The sequence below is a fragment of the Pan troglodytes genome, chromosome 11 (genome assembly GCF_028858775.2).
Source record: "Pan troglodytes isolate AG18354 chromosome 11, NHGRI_mPanTro3-v2.0_pri, whole genome shotgun sequence".
Taxonomy (NCBI): Eukaryota; Metazoa; Chordata; class Mammalia; order Primates; family Hominidae; genus Pan; species Pan troglodytes.
The window spans coordinates 50,329,490-50,343,749 of NC_072409.2; the positions used below are offsets into that span (position 1 = coordinate 50,329,490).

The 14,260-nt window shown below is 42.1% G+C and overlaps 1 long non-coding RNA gene across 1 annotated transcript in view; it reads right to left on the reverse strand.

Annotated features, from left to right (window-relative positions):
* The window catches only part of LOC134807653 (uncharacterized), a 61,653-nt gene extending 47,694 nt beyond the window's left edge, over positions 1-13,959 (reverse strand). Inside the window, exons 1-2 of the long non-coding RNA XR_010148665.1 lie at positions 13,720-13,959; positions 8,722-8,886 (exon numbers count right to left, since the gene is read on the reverse strand). This is a non-coding gene — a long non-coding RNA (uncharacterized LOC134807653). The remainder of the gene's footprint in view (positions 1-8,721; positions 8,887-13,719) is intronic.
* Between the last annotated feature and the right edge of the window lie 301 nt (positions 13,960-14,260).

The following is a 14,260-nucleotide window of genomic DNA, read 5'->3' on the forward strand; positions in this document are numbered from 1 at the left end:
ACTATGAAAGTCAGCAGATGTGTGTGTTTGGGGTTATGTTGTTTCGTTTTATTTTGCCATGCAGAATATGTATTTTAAAATGAGTTTGAATACATCTGACAGTGGACTAATATCCAGAATTTACAAGAAATTCAAACAACTCTACAAAAATACCTCTAAAGAATCCCATTAAAAAGTGGAAGAAGGACATGAATAGTGAGTTTTCAAATAAGCCATACAAATTGCCCACGGGCATTTGAAAAAAAGTTCAACATCACTAATCATCAGAGAAATGCAAATTAAAACCATGACGAGATACCATCTAACACCAATCAGAATGACTATTAAAATGACAAAAAATAACAGATGTTGGCAAGATGTAGAGAAAGAGAACCCTTATACACTGTTAGTGCAACTGTAAATTAGTACAACCTCTGTGGAAGACAGAACAGAGATTTCCCAAAGAACTAAAAATAGAACTACTACATGATCCAGCAATCCCACTACTGGGTATCTACCCAAAAAGAAAGAAAGAATTATATTAAAAAGATAACACGGCTGGGCGCGGTGGCTCACGCCTGTCATCCCAGCACTTTGGGAGGCCGAGGCAGGCAGATCACGAGGTCAAAAGATCAAGACCATCCTGGCCAACATGGTGAAACCCTGTCTCTACTGAAAAAATACAAAAATTAGCTGGGTGTGGTGGCATGCACCTGTAGTCCCAGCTACTATGGAGGCTGAGGCAGGAGAATCCCTTGAACCCAGGAGGTGGAGGTTGCAGTGAGCCGAGATTGTGCTACTTTACTCCAACCTGGTGACAGAGTGAGACTCCATTTCAAAAAAAAAAAGAACACTAGAAATAGTAAGTATGTGGGTAAATATAAATGATATATGTTTTCTTATTTTACAATTCTCTTTGGAAGACTTTCTAAAGCATAGTAATAATACACTGTGGGATTTATGATATCTGTAGAAGTAACATGTATTGTAATAATAGCACAAAAGCCAATAGAGTAGAAATGGAACTATACTATTGTAAGGTCCTTATACTATCACATGAAGTAGTATAATGTTACAGAAAGTTAGTGACGAAGAAGTATAAAAAAACATAGGGCAACCACTACAAAAAATAAAAAAGACAGTTACAGCTAATAAGCCAACAAAAGAGATAAAAATAAAGCCATAACAACTATTCATTCCAGAAAGAAGGAGGAAGCTGAGAACCCTGCATAGAGTTGCCCAGCTCCTGGCCCTGAACAGGTCCTAAGGGAGGGTGAGTGAAGGAACTATGGGCAACACACTCCTGCCATGGGCTTCTGGGATCCTATAGCCACAAGAGATGCCATGGCCCCACAGTGGGGTCATGCCCGGGGAACTGCCAGAGAGTAACCAGAGGCAGAGCTCATGCCTGCGTGGAGCCAGAAGGTTTTGTGTGCAGGGCAGCTGCAGCAAAACGCAATCATAGGTGCCCATCCTCCAAGGCACTCCATCTTGCCCCGAGTGGCTCTAGCCCCTGCTCAATGCTGGGCAGGAGAGAGCAGGGCTGTCTTTCCTGGGGGACCAGGGGGCATCTGACCTCCCCCGACTCCCCCTGCCCCCTGCTCAGCATCTACTGGCCCCTCCTAAAGCCTTTGCCTGGCTGCTCCTGCAAGAGCATGCACAAAGCACAGCCTCCACTGCCTTGCCTGGGAACACTTTGGCTCTCCCAGCACAGCCAATGCTCAACTCAACAGGACAAAGCTGCAGGCCCAGTCCCAAACCCCCAGGGTGTGAGAATATAGCTCAGGAGTATTGAGCTGAGATCTGTGACTGGAGCTTGAGCAAGAGAGGAGCCTCCACTTTCAGAACACTGAGAAGAGTGAGGCACAGGTTCATGGGCCAGTGTGGGAGCTAGGCCTGCCTCCCCCTGTAACACTGGTCTAAAAAGGATGCAGCTTATTTGCCAGCTGCAGCCTCTGCCCAAGGGTGTCCCAAAGCCCAGAGCACCTAACAACCCAAAGATCTAGTGCAGAAGGCTTGGGACAAAACTAGCTGGCTAGGCCAGCTCCAGGGCAGACACTAGGAGACCCAGTCTGGGTAGCATAAGCTGGGTGGTTCCCACAACCATCTGCTGGGCAAATAACCCTGGGCCACAGGTGCCACACCAGCTGCACACCCACAGCAACACCACCCTCCCCAGGGATCCTCTACCCTTGACCAAGTGCATCCACAGACACCTGCAGACATAACCCACAGCCTGCTTGGACTCTGCCAAGCACAGAGGATCAGTGGGCCCTTGGGGAGCTGCAGGTCTCCTGGAGTCCTAACCTTCAGTTCAGGCTGCCCCTAAGGGAGGCAGGAGCACAGCCTGCCAGAGCCCCCCTTGGGGCTAAGGAAACATGGGGGCAGTGCCAGTGATTGGAGGGGCTTCTCTAAGGCCTGGGAATGCACTTAGTGAGGGGGTCATCTCTCACTGCCCCCTCCTCAGTCTCCCCCACCCAAGAGTACTGCTGCAAACATGCTAAAATACAGAGGAGGCAGGTGGCTGAGAGCTTATCTGCTGACCCTTACACTTTAGCACCATCTACTGGATTATGGTTTTAATTACACCACCAAACGAAAATGCCTTCAGCGCACATCACCTGTGAAAGCCAATGCAGGTATCTAGCCACGAATAAAGATCCTGTAGGAAGCCTTGGCCCTCTGAAAGCACCTAGAAACTAAACCTATCAACTATACTCAACATACCCCACAGTCAAACCTTCAATGGAAATAAACATATAAAAACAAAAAGCCACATCCAATGACAGCAATTTCAAAAAGATAAAGGAACATAAGTCCTCTCAGATGAGGATCAGTACAAAACGCTGGCAATTCAAAAAGTCAGAGTGTCTATTTACCTCCAAAAGATCACACTAGCTCCCCAGATTGAAATGGCTGAAATGACAGAGAATTCAGAATCTAGGTGACAAGGAAGCTCAACAAGCAGCCAACAAACATATAAAAGAATGTGCATCATCACTAATCATCAGAGAATTCCAAATCAAAACCACCATGAGATACTATCTCACAACAGTCAGAATAGCTATTATTAAAAAGTCAAAAAACAACTGATGCTGGCAAGGCTGTGGGGAAAAGGGAATGCTTATATGCTACTGGTGGCAATGTAAATTAGTTCAGTCACTGTGGAGAGCAGTTTGGAGATTTTTCAAAGAAGTAAGAATTGAACTACCATTTGACCTAGCAATCCCATTACTGGATATATACCCAAAGGAAAACAAACCATTCTACCAAAAAGACACATGCATGCGTATCTTCATTGCAGCATTATTCACAATAGTAAAGACATGGAATCAACCCAGGTGGTCATCAACAGTGGACTGGATGAAGAAAATGTGATACATATACACCATGAAATACTATGCAGCCATAAAAAAGAATGAAACTGTGTCCTTTGCAGCAACATGGAAGCAGCTGGAGGCCATTATCTTAAGTGAACTAATGCAGAAATAGAAAACCAAATACCACGTTTTCATTTACAAGTGGGAGTGAAACATTAGGTACACACGGACATAAAGGTAGGAACAACAGACACTGGGGAACACGAGATGAGGTACAGAGAGGAGAACAAGGGCTGAAAAACTAACTGTTGGATACTATGCTCACTTCCTGGGTAACAGTCAATCATACTCTGAACCTCAGCATCACACTATATACTTTTGGAACAAACCTGCATATGTACACCCTGAATCTAAAATAAAAGTTGGAAAAAAAACCTCTACTCATTCCAAGAGCAGGCAGAAAAAGACAGAAATGGGAATGAACAGAAGGTGGGACAAACAGGAAGCAAACTATTACAATGGTAGAATCAAGCTCAGTTATGTCAATAATATTAAATGTAAATGGCCCATCTAAACAGCCCCATTAAAAGGTAGATATTGTTAAATTAGATAAAGAATTAAGATTCATCTCTATGCTTCCTATAAGAAAAACACTTTAAATATAAAGATGCAAAGAGGTGAAAGTAAAAACACGGAAAATGATATACCATGGTAACACTGAGCAAAAGGAGCTATAGTGGCTAAATCAGTAACAAAGTAGACATCAGAGAAAAGACAATTACCAGGGTTACAGAGAGTCATTTCATAATAAGGGGTCAACTAATAAAAAGTTTATAACAATTGTATGTATTTATGTACCTAATAATTTCAAAATACATGAAGCAAAAACATATAGGATTAGAAGAAAAAATTAAAAAATCCAAAGTTATACTGGGGAGATTTCAATACCTTTTTCTCAATAACTGATAAAATAAAAATAGACAGAAAACCAGTGACAACATAGAAGACTGAAACATTATTGGCTGGGCGCGGTGACTCACACCTATAATCCCAGCACTTTGGGAGGCCGAGGCAGGTGGATCACCTGAGCTCAGAAGTTTCAGACCACCCAGGGCAACATGGTGAAACCCCATCTCTACTAAAAATACAAAAAAATTAGCGGGGTGTGGTGGCGCATGCCTGTAGTCCCAGATACTGGAGAGGCTGAGGCAGGAGAATTGTTTGAGCCCCTGAGGCAGAGGTTGCAGTGAGCCAAGATGACACCACTGCAATCCAGCTTGGGCTACAGAGTGAGACTCCATCTCTCTCTCTCTCTCTCTCTCTCTCTCTCTCTCTATATATATATATATATGTATATGGGCCGTTTACATTTGATATTATTGACGTAACTGAGCTTAATTCTACCATTCTAATAATTTGCTTCCTGTTACCATATACCATTGAAACACAATGTATCAATATGTGTATATATATAGTATCAATGAATATATGTGTGTGTATATATGTATGTGTATATATATAGTTTATGTATATATAAACTATATATATAAACTTGCTGTAATATTAATACTCCACCCAATAACATAATATATGTTCCTTTAAAATGCACTAATAAGATTTCCAAGATAGACTATATTCTTGGCCATAAAACAAGTCTTGATTAATTTTAAAAAGATTTAAATCATATATAGTAGACCACTGTGAAATCAAAGTAAAACTCAATAACATTAGTATCTCTAGAATATCTCCAAATACTTGGGTATCAAACAGCACACTTCTAATTAAACCATGAATCAAAGATATCAAAGGGGAAATTAGAAAGTTTTTTTTTTTTTTTTCCTGAGACAGAGTCTCACTCTGTCACCCAGGCTGGAGTACAGTGGCATGATCTCAGCTCACTGCAACTGCCACTCCCAGGTTCAAGCGATTCTCCTGCCTCAGCCTCCTGAGTAGCTGGGACTACAGGCACCCGCCACCATGCCTGGTTAATTTTTGTATTTTTAGTCGAGACAAAGTTTCACCAGCTTGGCTAGGATGGTCTCAATCTCCTGACCTCGTGATCCACCTGCGTTGGCCTCCCAAAGTGCTGGGATTACAGTGACAATCAAAACACAATGTATCAAAATTTGTGGAGTGCAGACAAAAGGTCTGTATTAGAAAAGAAAGCTCTCAAATCAGTGATTTCAGCTTCCTACCTTAAAATACTAGAAAAAGATAAAAATGGATTAAGGACTTACATGTAAGACCTGAAACTGTAAAACTCCTGGGAAAATAGTAAAGAAAAAGCTTCATGAAATTAAATCTTGGCAATGATTTAATGGATTTGACACAAAAAGCAGAGGCAACAAAAGCAAAAACAAACAAGTGAGACTACATAAAACCAAAAATCTTCTGCACAGCAAAGGAAATAATCAACAGAGTGAAAAGGCAACCTACAGAACAGGAGAAAATACTTACGAACCGTACAACCAATAAGGGGTTAATTTCTAAAATATATAAGGAACTGCTATAACTCAATAGTGAAAACTCAAATAACTCAATTAAGAATGAGCAAAGAACTTGAACAGATATTTTGCCAATGAAGACATAAATGGCCAAGTGTCTGAAAAGGTGTTCAAAGTCATTAATCATTAGGGAAATGCAAATGAAAACCACAATGAGATATCATCTCTGTATTAGTCCATTTTCACACTGCTATGCAGAAATACCTAAGACTAGGTAATTTATAAAGAAAAAGAGGTTTAATGGACTCACAGTTCCACATGACTGGGGAGGCCTCACAATCATGGTGGAAGGCGAAGGAGGAGAAAGTCATGTCTTACATGGCAGCAGGCAAGAGAGCGTGTGCAGGGAACTGCCCTTTATAAAACCATCAGATCTCATGAGAATTATTCACTATCACGAGAACAGCACGGGAAAAACCACCCCCAATGATTCCATTACCTCCCACCAGGTACCTCCCACAACATGTGGAGTTTATGGGAACTACAATTCAAGATGAGATTTGGGTGAGGACACAGCCAAACCATATCAATCTCATACCTGTTAGGATGATTATTATTAAAAAAAAACAAAAGCTAAAAGTGAGGTTGTGAAGAAATTGGAACTCTTGTACACTATTGGTGGGAATGTAAAATGGTACAGCCATGATGGAAAACTGTGGAGATTCTTCAAAAACTTAAAAATGGAATTACTATGTGATGCAGCAATTGCACTCCTGGTTATATATTCAAAGGAGTTAAAATTATGATCTCTAAGAGATATCTACACACTCATGTTCACTGCAACACTATTCACAATAACTAAGATACAAAAACAACCCAAATATCCACTGATATATGAATGGAAAAAGAAAATGTAGTATATATATATACAACGGGATACTATGCAGCCTTAAAAAAACAAAATTCTACCATTTGTGACAATATGGATGGACATAGAAAACATTATGCTAAATGCATTAAGTCAGTCACAGAGAGACAAATACTCCATGATTCCACTTAAATGAGGTATCTAAAATAGTCAAACTTACAGAAGTAGAAAATAGAATAGTGGTTGCTAGGGGATAGGGGAGGGGGAAATGGGGAGTTGCTGAATGGGTGTATAAGGTTACAGTTAGACAAGATGAGTAAATTCTAGAGATCTGTTGTACAACATAGTGCCTACAGTCAACAATATGGTATTATGCACTTAAAATTTTAAGATCTCATGTTAAGTGTTCTTACCATATACACACAAAACAATAAACAAACAAACAAAAAGCAACAAAAGGACACAAGAAAACTTTTGTAGGGATAGTATCACGAGAATATGCATATGTTCAAACTCATTAAATTGTACACATTAAATATATATAGTTTTTAATATATCAATGATATCTCAGCAAAGCTGTTAAAAAATTAAGCTGACATACACAATAAGCACAACAAATTGGAAGAGAATATGAAAGTTAAATAAGCCAAAGGGAAAGATAAAGAAAATAAGCCAAAGGGACAGATAAAGATTAGTAACCATGAAATAGAAAAGAGAAAAAATATAAAGAAAATAAATGAATTAAAAATGGTTCTTTGAGATTAATAAAGTCATAGATTCTACAGACATTCAAAGGATATAAGAGAATATTAACAACTTTATGTTAATATATTCAACAACTTAGATGAAATTCCTTGAAATAGATAAATTACCAAAGGGCACTCAAGAATAAATATATCTATTAAAAATTAAACATAGTTAAAAACATACCCACAAAGAAAACCCTAAACATATATGGCTTCACTGTCAAATAGCACTATATATTTAAGGAGTAAATAATGTTGATTATACACAAACTCTTCTAGAAAATTGAAGAGGAGGAGACATTTTCCAACTTACTCTATAAAGCCAGTGTCTCAATCCATTCAGGCTGCTATCACGAAATAACTTATACTGAGTAATCTATAAACACAAGAAAGTTATTGCTCACACTTTTGGAGTAAGGATAGACCAAGATCAATGTGCCAGCAGATTCAGCATCTGTCAATTCCTCATCGATGGCACCTGCTATGTGTCCTCACAAGGTGGAAGAGGTGAATGAACTCCCTTGTGCCTCTTTTATGAGAGCGCTAATCCCATTTATGAGGTCTCCACCCTAATGAAATAATCATCTCCTAAAGTTCCCACCTCTTAATACTATTGCATTGGTGGTTAGGTTTCAATGCAGTGAATTTTGGGGGAAACACAAACATTCAGACCACAGCAGCCAGCATTACTCTGAAACCTTTTTTGGTTTCAGAGCAGATATTACAGGAAAATAGATATTACAGGAAAATAAAACTGCAGATGATAATCCCCACCATGCACACAGACACAAGAATTATCCAGTTAATAAAAATGTAGCTAAATGACTCTCACAATATATAAAACAGTTCATACATGATGACTAAATGGGGTTTATCCCAGAAATACAAGGTTGCTTTAATTTTGAAAATCAATTAATATAATGTGCCATATTAACAGAATAAAGATGAAAAATTCTATGACCATGTCCGCAGATGCAGAAAAAGCATTTTACAAAATCCAATATTAATTCCTGATTAAAAACTCTCTGGAAACTATGAATTGAAACAAACTTCCTCAACCTGATAAAGTATACTGACCAAAAACCTGCAACTAACATCATATTAGTGATAAAATGCTCTTCTTCCCACGCCACAGGAGGACTTCCCAGCGCTCGGCGGCCCCCGCCCACCCCGGATGCCGCCGCCCCCAGGCTTCAGCGCTGTGGTGCTCCTGAAGGGCACGCCTCCCCCTCCCCCACCGGGCCTGGTGCCCCCAATCAGCAAGGCGCCCCCCGGCTTCGCCGGCCTTCTGCCTAGCCCCCAGCCCCGCCACCACCACCACCACCACAAAAGCACCCAGGCCGCCGCCTACCCCACGGGCCTACCTAGTCGCCGAGAACTTCCGGGAGAGGAAACTTCAGCTCATCCAGTCCATCAGGGACTTCCTGCAGAGCGACGAGGCCCGCTTCAGCGAGTTCAAGAGCCACTCAGGGGACTTCAGACAGGGCCTGATCTCCGCAGCCCAGTATTACAAGAGTTGCCGGGACCTGCTGGGAGAGAATTTCCAGAAGGTCTTTAATGAGCTGCTGGTCCTGCTGCCCGACACGGCCAAGCAGCAGGAGCTCCTGTCTGCACACACGGACTTCTGCAACCGTGAGAAGACTCTCAGCACCAAGAACAACAAGAAGAGCGCGTGGCAGGCCACCACCCAGCAGCGGGCCTGGACTGCCGTGTGTGCCCCACCTGCCAGCAGGTGCTCAAGCTTGGCGACGCCAGCAGCCACCAGGCGCTGCATGCTGCCCGGGACGACGACTTCCCCTCCCTGCAAGCCATCGCCAGGATCATCACGTAGCTCCCGCCAGCGTGGCCAGAGCTATTGCACCATGAGCGTCCTTCCTCCTTCCTCTGCGGGCTGCCAGGCAGCCACGTCAGGCCCGGTGAGGCCACCTGGCCTCTTGGTTGGCCAGGCCCACCAGGAAGTCACCAGGACGGTCCACCCGCCCTGTTGGCACACTCAGGCGGGAGTCCACCCCTGCCTCAGTGGTGGGCCAGTCTCGGTTTGCATTCTTGTGCTTTTGGGAGGCGCCAGGGGAGGGAAGGGCTGGGATGCTGGGACTTGTTGTTGCTGGCAAAGCCAAAGGTCACAGTGGCCTGATCTGGGCCCTCCCGAAGCTGAGGGCTGCAGCCCCTGCAGCCTCACAGCTGAAAGCTGCGGCGCCACTGGTGCCAGAGTCACATGTCACAGATGTGTGTTGTGTAAACAGTTGGCTGTTTCGTGCTTCACGAATGTTCAGGATTAAAAGCAGACAAGAAATTGTGCTACTTGAAGTTGAATCTTTTTATGAGACAAGCTGAATCTGGGATCTCGAATTGCCTCTGACCTTTTATAAGACAGTATATCTTCAAATAAATTTATTTTGCAATCACACACACACACACACACACACACACACACACACACACACACAAATGCTCTTCTTCTAATATCAGGACACAGCAAAAATGACCACCCTTCATTTCTATTCAACAATGTATTAGAGATCCTAGCCATTCTAGCCAATAAAAATAAGATATAGAAAGTGATCTTATTTAAATGGAAGAAGTAAAATTCTTTAATTTGAAGATTACATGATGTTTTATTTTTATGCAGAAAATTCTATAGATTCAACAACAAACTACCACAACTAATAACTGAGTTTAGGAAGATCACAAGACATAAGGTCACAAAAATCAATTGCATTTGTATTCATTAGCCAAAAAACTGAATTTAAAAATGTTTAAGTACAATTTATAAGGTACCAATAACATATAAAATATTAAGATGTAAAGCCAATTAAGTATATGCAGGAGATATATGTTGAAACTACAAAATAGTGATAAAAGGAACTAAAGAAGACCTAAATAAATGGAGAGACACATTATGTTCATGGTCAAAGACTCAATATTTTTAAGATATCAATTCTCCCCAAATTGATCTACAGATTCAAAACAATCTCAGTAAATCTTTTAGAAGGATTTTTTGTATGTATTGACAAGATTGACAAGATGATTCTAAAATTTATATAGGAAAGCAGGTAACCTAGAATCATCAAAACAACTTGAAAAAGCCAGTGTTTAGCAGCCCTGCCATATCCATTCTTTTGCCAAATTCTTTTCTTTTTTTTCTTTTTTTGAGACAGAGTCTCGCTTTGTCACCCAAGCTGGATGTGCAGTGGCGCAATCTTGGCTCACTGCAACCTCCGCCTCCCAGGTTCAAGCCATTCTCCTGCCTCAGCCTCCCAAGTAGCTGGGACTACAGGCACGTGCCACCACACCCAGCTAATTTTTGTATATTTTTAGTAGAGACAGGGTTTCACCATATTGGCCAGGCTTGTCTTGAACTCTTGACCTCAAGTGATCCACCTGCCTCAGCCTCCCAAAGAGCTGAGATTACAGGTGTGAGCCACCGCACCCAGCCCCAAATTATTTTCAATGCCACTTTGGTCATATATAAAATTTCCTTATGATTGTGATTCTGTTCCTTAGCCTGTATTCTCTTCTCTTATACAACCACTATCTTTGCTCTATTATCACCTATCAAATTTATTATAAACTTAAAACATGCCCTCTCTGTGCTAATTTTTGCCTTGTTCTCCTTCAAAATTGTCTTGGCTATGTTTGGCCCTCTTATCTTTCATATAAAATTTAAGATATTTTTGGAATTTCCATAAAAATCTGTCATTATTTTGACAGAAATTGTATTGCATATATGATCATATTTGAAAACCAAAATCTTTATGTTACTGTCTTCTCATCCATGATCATCTATCATAACGTTATTCAGTTTTTCTTTTAATACCTCTGACTAAAGTGTTACATATTTTGAACAGTCTAAATTTATCATGCCATGTATATAATAGATTGATCATGTGTTTGTTATTGTAAGTATCTTTTAAAAAATCTACTTAATGTAACTTTTTGCTGGTATATAAAAATGCAACTGATTATTCCTGGTATGTTTTCCTCTGACTACTTTTAAGATCCTCGTTGTCTTTAGTCCTCCCCATCTTATTATGTTTTTTTTTTTGAGACTGAGTCTTGCTTTGTCACCCAGGCTGGGGTGCGGTGGCGTGATTTTGGGTCACTGCAACCTCTGCCTCCCAGGTTCAAGTGATTCTTGTGCCTCAGCCTCCTGAGTAGCTGGGATTACAGGTGTGTACCACCATGCCTGGCGAATTTTTGTATTTTTAGTAGAGATGGGGTTTCACCATGTTGGCCAGGCTGGTCTCGAGCTCCTAATCTCAAGTAATCAGCCTGCCTTGGCCTCCCAAAATGTGAGATTATGGGCATGAGCCGCCATGCCCGGCCTAAGATGTGTGCTTTTTATTTCACGTTTCTAATATGCTTTTGTGCCCTATGTTCTTAATACACTCTGAAACACTGTCAGTCTTCATCTCACACCTAGAGTTGCTCTGTTTTCCCAGGCTCCTCGTTTTTTCCCTCAAAGCTACTCCTTTTCCTTTGCTATCTATCATTTATACAATGTCCAGAGTGAGATTTTTAAAATGCAATTCAGATAACATCATGCCCCTGCTTAAAAGCCTGAATGATTTCCTTTGCATTTAGGGTTCTTAAAAAAATCTTTCGAGTAGCTGACGAGGCCCAGCCAATGTCTCCACCCTTTCTTTGGCATCCTCCTTTGTTTTGTGATTTAGTCCCACTGACCTCCTTCAAATTCTTTCCAAAAAATTCCTGTCAGGCCGTTCACTCTCTGGTCTGTTTGGGCCACTGCTCCTCACTCACCGTACCTGCCTCATTTGTCTTTATTCTTCATGTTGGAGCTAAAGTATAACTTTCTTAGATGACTTTCTCCATGGAACCTACTATCATAATTCACTGTCCTTGTTGAACTCCACATAACACCCTGTTTTTCCTTTATAGAACCTACTGCATATTGTGATTATATGTATATTTGTGATTACTAATTTGTTTCTTTCTCCTTCCTTACCACAAATCTTAAGACAAAAATTAGCCTTTTAAGGCCAGGCATAATGGTTCATGCCCGTAATCCCAGCACTTTGGGAGGCTGAGGCGTGCCGATTATGAGGCCGGAGATCGAGACCATCCTGGCTAACGCGGTGAAACCCCGTCTCTACTAAAAATACAAAAACATTGGCCGGGTGTGGTGGCAGGCGCCTGTAGTCCCAGCTACTCAGGAGGCCGAGGCAGGAAAATGGCGTGAACCCAGGAGGCAGAGCTTCCAGTGAGTCGAGACCGTGCCACTGCACTCCAACCTGGGCGACAGAGCGAGACTCCGTCTAAAAAAAATTAAATGAAATGAAAATTTTTTAAAAATGAAGAAACAACCCAGAGAATGGAAGCAAGTATTTGCAAACTATTCATCAGACAACGGGTTCATCCACAAAAGATATAAAGAATTCAAACTACTCAAAAGAAAAAATACAAACGATCTTATTAAAAAAACCTACCCAAAACCTTTGTCCCCCACCATTATTTCCCTACACCTTCTTTTCCCGACCACCTTTGACCCCCTCCCTCTGGCCACCCTTTTTCTTCCTCCATCTGCCCCCAAACTTCTTCACCATTTTTCTCCACCATCATTTCACAAAGCCTTCTCTACTCTCCTGCTCAGCACCCTTTTCCCCATCCACCTACCCAAACCCTTTCCCCACTGTTTCTTCCCACCGTCTTTTCCTCTTATCCCTGGCCACCCTCTTTTTACCCCTCCCGCATCACACTCTTTTGCTCCTTCATCTAAGCAAAAACATTTTCCCCCGCCTTTTCCCAAAACCTTCTCCCCACTCCTGCTGCTCACCACCGTCTTTTCCCCCTTCATCCACCCAAAAACTGTGTTCTTCATCGTCTTTCCCCCCGTTCCTCCTTGCCATTTCTCTTTCCCTTCTCCATCTACCCAAAAACATTTCCCCCATCTTTTCACAAAGCCTTCTCCCCACTGCTGCTCATCTCCCTCTTTTCCCCCCTCCATCCACCCCCCAAAACTTTCCCCACCATCTTTTCAAAGTCTCCCCCCTTTACCACTCGTGCTCTTCTTTCCCCAATCCTGCTTGCCATCCTCTTTTTTGTCCTGTATCTACCCCAAACTATTTTCCCGTCGTTTTCCCAACCCTCTAATCCCTGCTCCCTCTCCCCACCCTCTTTCCTCCTCCTCGTCACTCTCTCCCCCCTCCATCTATCGAAACACTTTTTACCCACCGGCTTTCTGCAAAACCTTCCCTCCCTCCCGCTCCCCACCCTGTTTTTCCGCCTCCATGTACCCAAAAACTTTTTTCCCCACCATCTTTTCGCCGCCATCTTTTTGCAACGCCGTCTCCTGCTAAGCTATCCTTTTTTTCCCTTTGGCATTAACTACCCTCTTTACCCACCTCCAACTATCCCAAAACTGTTTTCCTTCTTCTACCTCTCCAGCCGCGCCATCTCCATCGCTGCCAACAACCGCAGCGAGGCAAGCCACGCTCCCGCGTCTCCAGCCTCCAGCATACGGCCAGTGACTCCCGATTCCTAGTCCTCTACGCCGGGATGCGACTACCTTGACAGGTCAGTACAGGAACCTGAAAACACCAGATTTCTTTTCAGCATCATTTATATACTGCGGTTATGTCCACGGAGGATCCTGGACTGCATGTTTTGATTGGATGAGAAAAAAAACCTCCAGGCTTACTCTGATTGGACTTCATGATCATGTTCTGACTGGATGAGAGCAAGTCTTAACAACCAATCACAGCATGAAAATAAAGTCCAATCAAAGTAGGCCTAGAGGTTTTTCTCTCGTCCAATCAGAACATGTAGTCCAGGAACGGGTTTTGCATAACCTCAGTAGATAAAGCATGCTGAGGTCATGTCAGGTCATTTCAAGCTCTTCTGTGTCAAGCTGAGGAACTGCTCTGTGCCCGGCTTACAGAACTG